Source organism: Microtus ochrogaster, chromosome X (assembly GCF_000317375.1).
Source record: "Microtus ochrogaster isolate Prairie Vole_2 chromosome X, MicOch1.0, whole genome shotgun sequence".
Taxonomy (NCBI): Eukaryota; Metazoa; Chordata; class Mammalia; order Rodentia; family Cricetidae; genus Microtus; species Microtus ochrogaster.
This window is the reverse complement of record NC_022026.1, coordinates 49,299,929-49,312,434: the sequence shown is the minus strand read 5'-3', so window position 1 is coordinate 49,312,434 and position 12,506 is coordinate 49,299,929.

The following is a 12,506-nucleotide window of genomic DNA, read 5'->3' as shown; positions in this document are numbered from 1 at the left end:
TTGTTTATTTTTATTCATTCTGCATACCAACCATAGTTCCTTCTCCCTCCCCTCCTCCCATTTCCCCCCACCTCCCCCTAACCCATCCCCCATCCGCTCCTCCCATGGAAAGTCAACAAAGCCTAGGATGTTAAGTTGGGACAGGACCAAGCCCCCACCCCTCCACCCCTGCATCAAGGCTGAGCAAGGCACCCCACCATAAGGAATGGATTCCAAAAAGCCAGCTTTTGTACCAGGGATAGATCTTGGTCCCACATCCAGGGGTCCCTCAAACAGACCAAGCTACTCAACCATCATTCTTTTGCAGAGGGTCTAGTTTGGTTCCACGCTGGTTCCCTAGCTGTCAGTCTACAGTCTGTGAGCTCCCATAAGCTCAGGACAGCTGTCTCTGTGGGTTTCCCCATCATGATCTTGACCGCCCCCCCTGCTTATATAATCCTTTCTCCCTCCCTTTGACTGAACTCCTGGAGCTCGGCCTTGGGCTTAACTAATCTCTGCATCTGCTTCCGTTGGTTACTAGATGAATGTTCTATGATAACAGGATATTCACCAATCTGATTACAGGGGAAGGCCAGTTCAGGCACCCTTTCCATTATTGTTAGGAGTCTTATCTGGGGTCATCCTTGTGGATTCCTGGTAATTTTCCTAGCACCAGGTTTTTCCCTAACCCCATAATGGCTCCGTCTATCAAGATATCTCTTTCATTGCTCTCCTACTCTGTCCCTCTCTCAACTCAACATCCAGGTCCCTCACGTACTCATCCCCTATACCCTCCCTCTACCGCACCCCCACTTCACCCAGTTTGCCCAGAAGATTTATCTATTTCCCCCTTCCAGGGCAATCCATGTATCCCCTTTAGGGTCCTTCTTGTTACCTAGCTTCTCTGGAGCTGTGGGTTGGGGTCTGGATATCCTTTGCTTTACATCTAGTATCTACTTATGAGTGAGTACACACCATGTTTTCCTTTCTGGGTCTGGGTTACCTTACTCAGGATGAATTTTTTTTCTAGTTCCATCCATTTACCTGCAAATTTCATGATGTCATTGTTTTTTTCTGCAAATAATACTCCATTGTGTAAATGTGCCACATTTTCCTTATCCATTCTTTGGTTGAGGGGCATCTAGGTTGTTCCCAGATTCTAGCTATTACAAATAATGCTGCTATGAACATAGCTGAGCACATGTCCTTGTGGTATGATTGAGCATCCTTTGGGTATATGCCCAATGCTGGATCTTGAGGTAGACTAATTACCAATTTTCTGAGAAATTGCTGTACTGATTTCCAAAGTCACTGTATAAAAGTTTGCACTTCCACCAGCAGTGAAGGAGTGTTTGTCTTACTCCACATCCTCTCCAGCATAAGCTGTCCTGATCTTAGCCATTCCGACAGGTATAAGATGGAATCTCAGAGTTGTTTTGATTTGCATTTCCCTGATGATTAAGGATGTTGAGCAATTTCTTAAAGTCTTTTGGCTATTTGAGATTTTAATGTTGAGAATTCTCTGTATCTTTGCCCCATTTTTTAAATTGGATTATTTAGTATTTTGATGTCTAGCTTTTTGAGTTCTTTATATATTTTGGAGATCAGCTTTCTGTCAGATGTGGGTCTTCAAATTTTTTAAACACATATGATAATTTTGTGTGTGTGTGTGTAAAATGGAAGACCAAATCAGAGTAGTTACAATTTCTGTCTTCACTAACATAAGAATATTTTGATTATGAGATTTCAGACTGAATATAGTTTAATGAGTTTGGGTGGATATAATAAAACTGAGAGGTATAGTTTAGTATGCTAAAAGTTATTTAAGCGACAAATATTTTTTAGGGAAACTTTATTGCCTATTAAAAATAATAGTGCTTTAGCCAACATTTTAGGAAAGTTTATGGATAATCTAATTTGGAAATAAAACACTGTATTCAATTCTCTTTGCATGATGTAATAAAATAATAAATCCGGTAGAACAGAGATTGCTCGTTGGGTATAAAGGGAGACTCTGGCCTACAACTTATGTATACTCAGCTGCTAAGCTGAAAACTAAGGATATTTTCACCTGTGGGAATGATATAAAATTTGAATCCCAGAACTCACAAATTAAACGCTGCACTGGCATATTGCCACACCCACTCATTCCTAGTTTGTCTCTGTTTTTGCCCATGGCAACAGAATGTCTGTCTCAAAAAACCTGGTAGTGTCTGTGTAACCCCAGTGCTCCCTTGGCAAGATGGGAGGCAGACACAGGAGGACCTCCAGATTTGCAGACCAGCTAGCCTAGTGTACATAGCAGCAAACAGCAAGAAACCCTGCCTCAAACAAAATGGAAGTCAAGGACCATCATTGGAGGTTGCCCTCTGACCTTGCTTGACCCATGCATAGTGTATAACTGCACTCACATGTACAAAGACATATACATTATACACAAAGATAAAACCATCAAGAAAGATTGTTTTATACAGTATGAGTGGTTTCATATTCATGATTTGTTTCAAGTAAATCATATACTTTGACCGTTGATTTTCAAGATTAAGGCGTGAAAAGAATCATTGAGTATAAAAAATTCTCAGAATTATGAGCTTCATAAAATCTCCAACTATCAATGTTTAACAGAAGCTGAAATGTGTATCAGCCATAGAAATATGATATTAAGATGAATTACCTATTAGGTGAGATTACAATTTACATAGAGGTAATGTTGGAATATTTTTGTACTATTGAGGATAGAACCCCCAATCTCATACATAAGAGGCAGGCACTCTGCCACTGAGCTACATCCCCAGATCCTATGAAAAGAATTTGTTGTTATTTTCAGTTTGAAATCATTTTTCACTGAGGTTTTTAAGTTGGTAGTAACAGCCAGTGTCAACAAACTGGCAAAAGAGTAACTATAGGCTGTGGGTGTGGCTTGGTTGGCAGAATGCTTAGCTCTAGCTCAGAAAACCCTGAGTCTGATCTCCAACATTGCATAAACAGGCATGTTTGTGTCATATGCCTATAATCCCAGCACTCAAGAGGTGGAGTTAGAAGGATAAGAAGTTCAAATTCATCTTAGACTGTAGAGTGAGTACAAGGCTAATCTGAGCTATATGAGACCATATCTCAAAGGCAGAGAGAGAGAAAGAAAAAGGGAGAGAAGGAGGAGGAGGAAGAAGAAGAAGGAAGGGAGGGAGGGAGGGAGGGAGGAAGGATGGGGGGGGTGGTTGGGGAGGATCTCTGAGGACTTGAGAGAGAGGAAATTGTAAACAATATTGTCTTTAAAAATATATTTTCAATAAAAGAAAACTAGTAAAATTATTAAGACTATTGAATGATTGACTTAATAAGAAATTATATGATGTACACATACAGTTTAGAGAAAAATAATCTTATATATTTAATGTTTCATTTATATGTTGTATAAGACGTTCTAGTCATCCAAATGTCTCCACCTCCATCAACATATATTACTATATTCACATCTCTACATTGTCATTCTCATTGCTAAATACTTTCACTTCATTCTCATGTGCAACTAAGGCTGATCCAGGTCAGTTTTCTCTACTGGCTTCATCTCTTGGTGGCCACACATGAAAGTGACTTCTTGGCTCTGCCTCTGCCCCCAGTCAAAGCTCTTCTGGTTCTCTGGTGTCACTGACTGTACTCCCTCAAATTGCCATCAGTCATAATTCTCTTAATTCAACACAGGCCCTGTGACCTCCCTTTGCTGGCAGAGAACCTTTCCACCGAAGGTCTCAGCATGACTTTTGCTCCTTCTGATTCCACCAATACTTGCTTCTCAGGAAGCATCTAAACTCTTGACCAAATAGGTCTTTTCTCCAGGGCCCTTTTTACTTCATGTCTTCACTTAAGCAACTGAAAGAAAAACTTTGTTCTTTTGGAGAACTTCAGACATCAAAGGCAAGGCAGATGAAGAACTTTGAGACCTGAAGATGATAGAATACATGGATGTCTTATGAGTCTACCTGCAAAGATATGGACTCTTGAATTTGGGCTTTTGATGTATTCTTTTTCCAAGATTTTTTTTTTGGGGGGGGTGCTCCTTTGCATTCATTAGACTTGTTTTGTTTTGTTTTTTTGAGACAGGATTTCTCTGTGTAGTCCTGGCTGTTCTGGAACTCGCTCTGTAGACCAGGCTGGCCTCCGACTCAAAAGATTCACCTGCCTCTGCTTCATGAGTACTGGGATTAAAGGTGTGCGCCACCACTGCCCACCTTGCATTCATTGCTTTGTGCTTCATTGTTCATTGATTTTGTCAGTGTACCACCTTAAGCAAGAGGAAGCTGCTGTCTGGTGCATCACTTATTATGTTATGACAAATAAACTCAAACAGTTTAATGGAAAAAGACTTCTGAGTAAGCTAGCTTTAAGACTCATAAATCTTAACATCGATGACTATACTATCCGCGATTTAGTACACATAGTAATAGCCGATGCAATAAAAGCACCATAGATATAAACGCACATGTAGATATAGGTGCTGTAGATGGAACTCAGTTGGTAGAGTGTTTGAACGTCATTCACGGAGTCCTGGGTTCCGTCTTCAGCACTGCATAAATGCTGGGCGGTGGCATGTTCTGGCAATCCTAGCACTCAGGAGGAAGTAGCAAGAATTTAAGGTCCTCAGCTGCGTAGGAAGTTCCAGTACAACCTGAGCAACACAAAACCCTGCCTCAAAAACAGGATGAACAAGCAGGCAAACAAAAGTCCACTAGCTATCATTAATTGACCCTTTTTGTGACAGGACTTTGATACATATTATGCATTCATTCTTTCATTTAATCCTCAAGTCAAAGTTTGGAACGTGACACTGTTTCCGTTCTTTTACATTTTGTGACATGTTGATGTCCTGTCTTAATTCCCTTCTTACCTTAATCTTGTCCCATCTGGGTCCCTTTGGATTCTGTTTGGATTTGGCCAATGGGAGCCACCACACAAGAGATTGGAAGACATGGAAGTTGGGGTAGTTGGTCTCCCTTTACAATGATAACTTGTCCATTGTCCGTAGCTCCAGCTCTTACTGGGTGCTGATAACATAGTTTTACCCTCTTTCCCTTTCTGCATCAGGGAGAGCAAGTGTTTTCCACATTCCAGGGTACTCTGCCATGTCTGTTTGTTTCCCTCAATCCTGCCCATACCTTCATCTAGGAGTTCTTTGATCAGTGGTCATTACAAACCAGCTGAACATGCCTTCCATTTCCAGCTGAGATGCTGCCCAATAAGGTGCTATTTGGTCTCAAACCTATCTGCTGCAGGTCCTGAGCATGCAACTTCCTACTTACTTCCATCATCATTTGCTTTGAGGAGCTGATGTTGCACATAGAGTTACATAGTTTCCGGGTGTTGACTGTTTTGATTCTGGCTTCAGGACCATCTACTTTGGCTGCTTATGCATAGTCACAGACACAGAGCTGGTCCATGGGATTGCTGCTTCTTATTCATGAATGTGCAGTAAGAAAGTCTCAAGGGCTAGCATTCAGTTTGACACAAGCACACATTATATAGTAACCAGAAAGCAATTTTTATTCCTTTAAACCAAAATAAACATTCGGGGGCATTTCTGGAAAATGTGATGAGCCAAATTTCAGTGAGAAGTTGCCCGTGGTTTTTGCAATGCCTGTGAAGGAGAGATTATTATTTTTTCTTCATTGGTAGTTCAAGGTGTTTGGCAGCTCAATTGCACTCTTTGGAAAACTTGAATATTTAAAATATCATTTTATAGATGGATAAATGACCTTATATTTGGGTGAACTATCATGTGTTGGAAATGAGACCAAAGAGTAGAAATCCAGCCTTAGACTCACAGCTTCACGTTGACTCCCATGTTCTTAGAGGTTAAGTAAAAAACCATTTTTAACTACTTGTCCTGGGATGCTCTATCTCCAGACATAACTCAGTATCAGATGATGTGTAAGGCACCCACACACATAATAGTTTTTTTTAATATCATATAAATGCAACCCAGTTTTCCTTTTCCCAGCCCTCATGATTCATATTTTCCTAGCCACTGGAATTCTTACATATAGTTTCCAAGTTGATAGGATTGATGGTTTTCAACTGTATGACTAAGCAGTGCCAGTTTCTGCTGAGAGCTGGAGCACTCCCGGCACCAATGTGCTTCCTAGATTACCTTCTACTGTGCACATGTGTATGTTAAGATACTTGCGGCTTAGCCAAGTCCACTTCTAGATTTTTCTCCCCTTAGCAGAGGAAACAGTCACACAGAAAGCCAGATTCTAAGGGTGCCCAAACACAGGCTAGCGTTGTGGCTCAGTTGGCAGAGCATTCATGAAGTCCTGAGTTTGATCTCTGAATTAAACCGGGCATGGTGGTATACAACTGTAATCCCAGCACTGGAGAAGTAGAAGCAGGAGGGTTGAGGTAGGGTTCAAGATTGCCCTTGACTACACTGTGAGTTCAAGGCCAGACTGGGTAGGCTACGTAAAACTTTACCTAAGAAATGAGTAAAAAGAAAGAAAGTGAAGAAGAAAAGGAAAGAGTGCATAAATACAAGTCCATATTCCAATTTAGGATTTTTGTGAAAGCTAATCAAATGGGGGGATATCAAACACTTACATACTTATTTTTAAATTTATTTTCATTTGAAAGAATTTATGATCATTTAAGTGAATAGTTGTATAAGCCAGTATCATTTTCAATGGTATTTTACATACTGATTAGCAATGCTGAGTTGCTAAGGTAGAACACAATTACAAAGCATACCTCTTAATTTTTTTCTATATTTGGGCAACATCCCAAACAAAGCCCACCTCAAAATCCTCATTGCTGCTTTCTATCTGAAAGTTTGGTACATTTTTTTTTCTCTTTTCTGTTTTTGTTTTCACTCTTAATTAGCTCAGGCTGAACTAAAACTCACTATGTAGCCAAGGCTGGCCTTGAATTCTTTATCTTACTGTCTCTGCCTCCCAAGTGGTAGCGTTCCAGTTGTTCATCATTATACTCGACCAGGTTCATTCCTTTAGGTTTTAATTCCTGTTGAAATCCTAGTGCCACCACGGGAGGATATTAGTATTAGATAGGAAATAGAGGAAAAAACCAAAGCAATGGCTAAAAGATGTTTGAGTTCATTTGTTTCTTTATATATAATAAATTCAGAAACAGTCCAGTGCTGAAAAGAAAGTCTCACCAGAAACTGGGGTCCCTTTATTTCTTTACTTTATTATCCTAAGCAAGTACCCACATTCTGTCTGTAAGCCCTCCTTAGCATTCAAGATAGTTGCCTGAAATCAAGCCATCGATTATGTCCAGAAAGCAGGAAAGAAAGAGGAAGCAAAGGTCACGTGATAATTTCTATTAACTTCTGAAGTGACTTCATGAAAACTCCCTTTACATTGCATTGCTCAACACCAGCTTCAAAGTAAGCTGGGCAACACAGTCTTGTCACTACTTCCTTTCTGTTGTCATCTAAAAGAAAAGTGAGGTATTTACCTAAGGAAAACAATGAGCTGTCTCACCACAGAAAGACAACACTTTCGCCTTTTATTACTTATTTAAGCAGGGTTGTAGACAAGAGGCTTGAAATAATTAGTTTCGGGCAAACTTAGAAAGCCCAGGATCTGAGATGAAGACAAGGAAAGAGGACCATAAAAATGCAACGGTTAAGAGCATAAGATATATGGTTAAGAGAAGAATTAGTGCTTGACGCTTAGCTGTTTCTCATGAAGAACTTGCAGAATAAGAGGGAAGGATGGATTGGAGGATGGGAGGACAAAAGGAAGAAAGGAAGGACAAACCAGAGGATGGGAGGAAAGAAGAGAGGGAAGAAGTAAGGATGGGAGGAAGAAGGGGAGAGAGGAAGGAAAGGCGAAGGGAAGGGAGGTATAGAGGAAAAGAGGATGGGAAAAAGAGAGGAGAGGAATGTGATGGTTTGGATGAGAATGGCCCCATAGGCACAAATGTTTGAGTGCTTGGTAGAATGGTTTGGGAAGGATTAGGAGGTGTATCACTGGAGGCAGCCTTAGAGGTTTCCAAACCTTCACACCCATGTCATTCCCAGTGCGCTCTCTGCCTCCAGTCTGTGAGATGTGAGCTCTTAGCTGTTGCTCCAGCTACCTACCACTGAGTCTTTGCTCAGCCATCATGGACTCTAACCCTCTGAAACTGCGAGCTCAATTGAACATTTTCTCTTACAAGTGGCCTTGTTTCTGGTGTTTTGTAATAGCAACAGAAAAGTAAGTAATATAGGTAGGAAGGGAGGGTGGGAAGAAGGAAGAAAGGGAGAAAGGGAGGGGGAGAGAGTGATGGAGGGAGGGAAGGAAAGGAAGAGAAAGAAGAAAGACTTTTGGTGAATACTTAGGAGCTAAAGGTGTTGATTTCTAAAATGCAATAACCCAGGATTTGTCATTTAAGTAGTTTTGTACTTAAGGTCTCCTTGTTTGGAGATCTGACACAGTTCTCTGTGCCTTGACAATGTAACGTCAATTTGCTATTCTTCTGGCCTTCATCAACAAATTACGCATTCTCAATGAAAGTGAAAAGACCCCCGAGGAGGCAAATTGAGTTCCAGGAGAGGGACCAAATTTTAGATATAATAACAGTGGGTGGTCTCCAAAGAGCCACAAACACACAAACAGATAGTTGTTTCTGTGGAATTAAAATTTGGGGAGATGAAGCTGGGCGGTGGTGGTGCATGCCTTTAAATTCAGGAGGCAGAGCTAGTTCTACTTATTTATTTTTTGGTTACCATTGTAAGTGTAGTTGGGAGGGGAGATGCTGAGATAAGGTTTCACATAGTGCAGGCTGACCTCAAACTTGCTATGTAACCAGGCATGAGCTTTGAACTCCTGATCCTCCTGTCTTTACCTCTCAACTACTACAATTACAATGTATCTGCCTAACTTTTAATTTTTCACTTTTGGATTGTTCATTACAAATATAGAAAAACATAACATCGTTTTATAATAAAAATACTTAAAGAAAGCCAGCCAGTGGTGTGCACACCTTTAAACCCAGCACTCGGAAGGTAGAGGCAAGCAGATATTTGTGAGTTCGAGACCAGCCTGGTCTACAAGAGCTAGTTCCAGGACAGGCTCTAAAGCTACACAGAGAAATCCTGTCTCAAAAAACCAGAAAAAAAATAATGCTTAAAGAAAAATTTCTTAATTTGAGGGAAAAGTAGCTGAAAACTCCACAGCTGTCATCTTCATCAGACAAAAATATCCTAATCATTTATTCTGCAAACTTTCTGGACTTCTTAGCTCTCCTAGTCCTGAAAATGTTCCTTAAGAGGTACACCATTAAAAAAAAAAGAGGTACACCATTGTCTTCTATTTCGTTTACATTCAGTGGTCTAAGGAGAAGCATTTACAGCCATTTTCTCTTCTGTGAACCTAATAGATTTTGTCTCAGGCTTTTATATATTCCCTAAGTCCAGTAAGTAACCCTGAAAAATGATTTACTATTGTTTAAAAGTTGTCTATAATCCCCATTGGTTCCCTAAATATTGTTGAGAGTGGGTGAGCCCCTATTTGTGATTCATCTGCTTTAATTGAATTTATTCCCTTTTGCACATTAATAAATCTATATGCCGTCTCTCCTATTTATTCACTGTTAGTTACTTCCCAGCAAATAAGAAATGGAAGGGAAATGTTTCTTCATGGCAACACCTGTGCACCACAGGGTGTTTAGGAACTTACTAGTAGTTTCCAGGAGTTCTCCTCCCCCACCTTTGTTGTAACATCAGAAATATCTCCCGACATTTCCAAGTGCACCCTACAAGGCCAAATTAAACTCTTCTTTGAACCACTACTTTTATACAAAGATACTCTACAGGTAAGTATAGAGATAAGCAATTGTGTCTGATGGATAGTGTTTCTAATTTTGTTCACAAGTGAAAATTCTTTGTGTTTATTGGCTCTAATGTCTAATTTAATGTCCAATTTTAATTATTTGATTATCTAACTTATTAGCCTTATGTCCCTAATTAAAAAATGTGTATGTGAGCAATGAATTTGGGTTTGTAACAACCAGTTTACCATACTTGTCAAAAACTTTAGAACATTTGAAAGAACTTATTTAGAAGGTTAATTTATTACATTTATTAGAGTCAGTGACATTCGTGAAGAAGCTGTTAGGAAATAATGGATGTACTCAGGAAAACAAGTAGATGTCATGTTTGTATAAGTGTGTTTTAAATTGTTTTAAGGAGCTTAATTATTAAAGTCCCTGTAAATTTTTGATAAAATCCAACTGTATTTATAAGGCAAATAGAATTTACAATCTGTACCTAAAATTTAAGAAAGATCTCAGCTTTAAAATTTGTTGATTTAATTTGAATTGAACATTATTTCCAAGAACAAAATTAGCCTCTGAATAATATTTTCTTTGTGCAAAAGCCATGGTTGAGGACACAAAGGAACTCCACATTGACAAAGAGGAGCTTGTTGCTTCAGAAGGGGTGTAACCAATGGTTTTACACACCGTCCCTGGGGACTCCAAGGAACAGTCTTATGTCCTCTGGTCCTGTAATCTCACAAGCTCACTTTCTGGAATGATGAATAAAGCCTATGACTTCAAATGAGAAAATCGAGAGCAGAGGGATGAGTGTTCCCCCAAAGTCAGGGAAAATGAAAACTATTTCAGCTCTTAACTACTGAGCTAGCTCTCCAGCCCCACACAGAAGAATTTCTAAAGAAAGAATCATAGAACAATTTTATTCAAATGCACATTTTAAATTTATATCAAGCACCCAGATGATGCAGTTACTGCTGAGTTGGAAACCATACTCTGATAGCAAGGTTCCAGATGGACCACACCATTTCATTCTTTTAATAACCCTGTGGACTATTACCATCTCCACTTTACAAGTAGGGAAATCCATTACTAGGAAGAGTGAGTGATTTGCTCAAGCATTGGAGCTGGTATTCTGCCTCCAGAACTCTGGGCTTAAGTTGCATTTATCTAATTAGCAGTTCTATTTAAGCTTTGGAAGTTTTAAGAATTTTTGAAGGGCCTGGAAATTGTAGCTCAATTGGTAGAGTGCTCACATAGCATGCACACCCCCTTGGATTTGATCTTTAGTTACATAGGAAGCTTGAGATAGCTTGAGAAACATGGGATACTGTTTCAAAAGTTTTGTTTTGAGGGGAGAAAAAAGTCAGGATAATGTGTCAATATTTTCCTTAGCCAATTAAATAATGAGACATAAGAAGTCATTGTATAAAGTGTCTATGACAGAATTGCTCACCTTTTCATGTGTATAGGAATCACTTGAGGATCTTATTAAATTATGGATTCCAGTGTAGCAGGGCTAGACTAGGACTTGAGATTATGCATTTCTAACCATCTCCCAGTGGCTACTTGAAGTAGTTGTAGTTGTCACTGTTTTTTGTTTATTTTGAGACAGTCTAGACCCAGCTGAACTGGAATTCACTTTGTAGCCCAGGCTGGCCTTGAACTAATGGTGATTGTCTAAACTCAGCCTCCCTTGAGTAAACATGTCTGATTCACACAGTTCTGTTCATTAATAAGTTATATCACTACTATCATGAGCAAATAACAAAAGGACGTCTGCTTTTATAAAAGAGGATGAAGTGTAAGGAGGATCCTAGCTGGTGATATTTCTTGCTTATTTTCATAGGTGCTGGACAAAGTCCATCCTCAGAAAGCCCACCAGGGTATGATATTAACTCCCTTGGAATCAGGATTCTAATATCATCATGATGGAATCAAGGACTTTGACTGCTTCAAAATACACCAAGGAACTTCTAAAGATTCCTGGTCAGTTTTAACAAAGCTGACAATTTTCTAGGCGAGAAACAAAAATGAAAAGTGAATTGTTAGAGCAGTCAGAAAATAACCTAATCAGAAGCTCATAAGATGGGTTTGGTGATTCTGGGGTAGGTGCTACCTACATTCAGTGGTAGATGCTATGTTCAGTGAGATTGGAGGTTAGGGTTATATTGATTTATTGAAAACGTAAGCATTTATTTAATCAGTAGTTCTAATTACCTAGAGGGCTTTAAAATGCAGATACCCCTAGCATAGCAAACAGATTTTCTGAGGATAGGCTCAGGCATTAATATTTAAGTTCCCCAGGTCATCCCAGTGTTTAAGTACAGGTGTCATTTATGTAGGTCATTCCAGTTCCTTAACAAGTAAGAAAATAAATGGCAGTTCTCCAAGAGTGATCATGTATTATAAAGAAACCAGGCTTGCTCCATAAGATTGGGTTCTCTCCACATCCTGTCATCAAGGGGGAAGGCACTTCACAGGCTCTACCCTTTCCCATGAATCTTGCAATGTTGCTAAAGGATGGGGAGAGACTTTCTTTAGTGGTATAACTGCTGGGAAGGTGTTCACGCTCCTCTCAATGATTTCCCCCATCCATGCTCTTGTAAGCAACCCTAATGAAACTCGTTGGTTTTTAAAAAGGGACATGAAAGTAGAAAGGGGGTTTGTTTAGATGAAAGACCTGGATAAATCCAGACCCCCCCTAGCAGGAAAAAATAGAGCCAAAAATCTAAGCAGGGAGAGAAGAATCAAAAATCTAGATT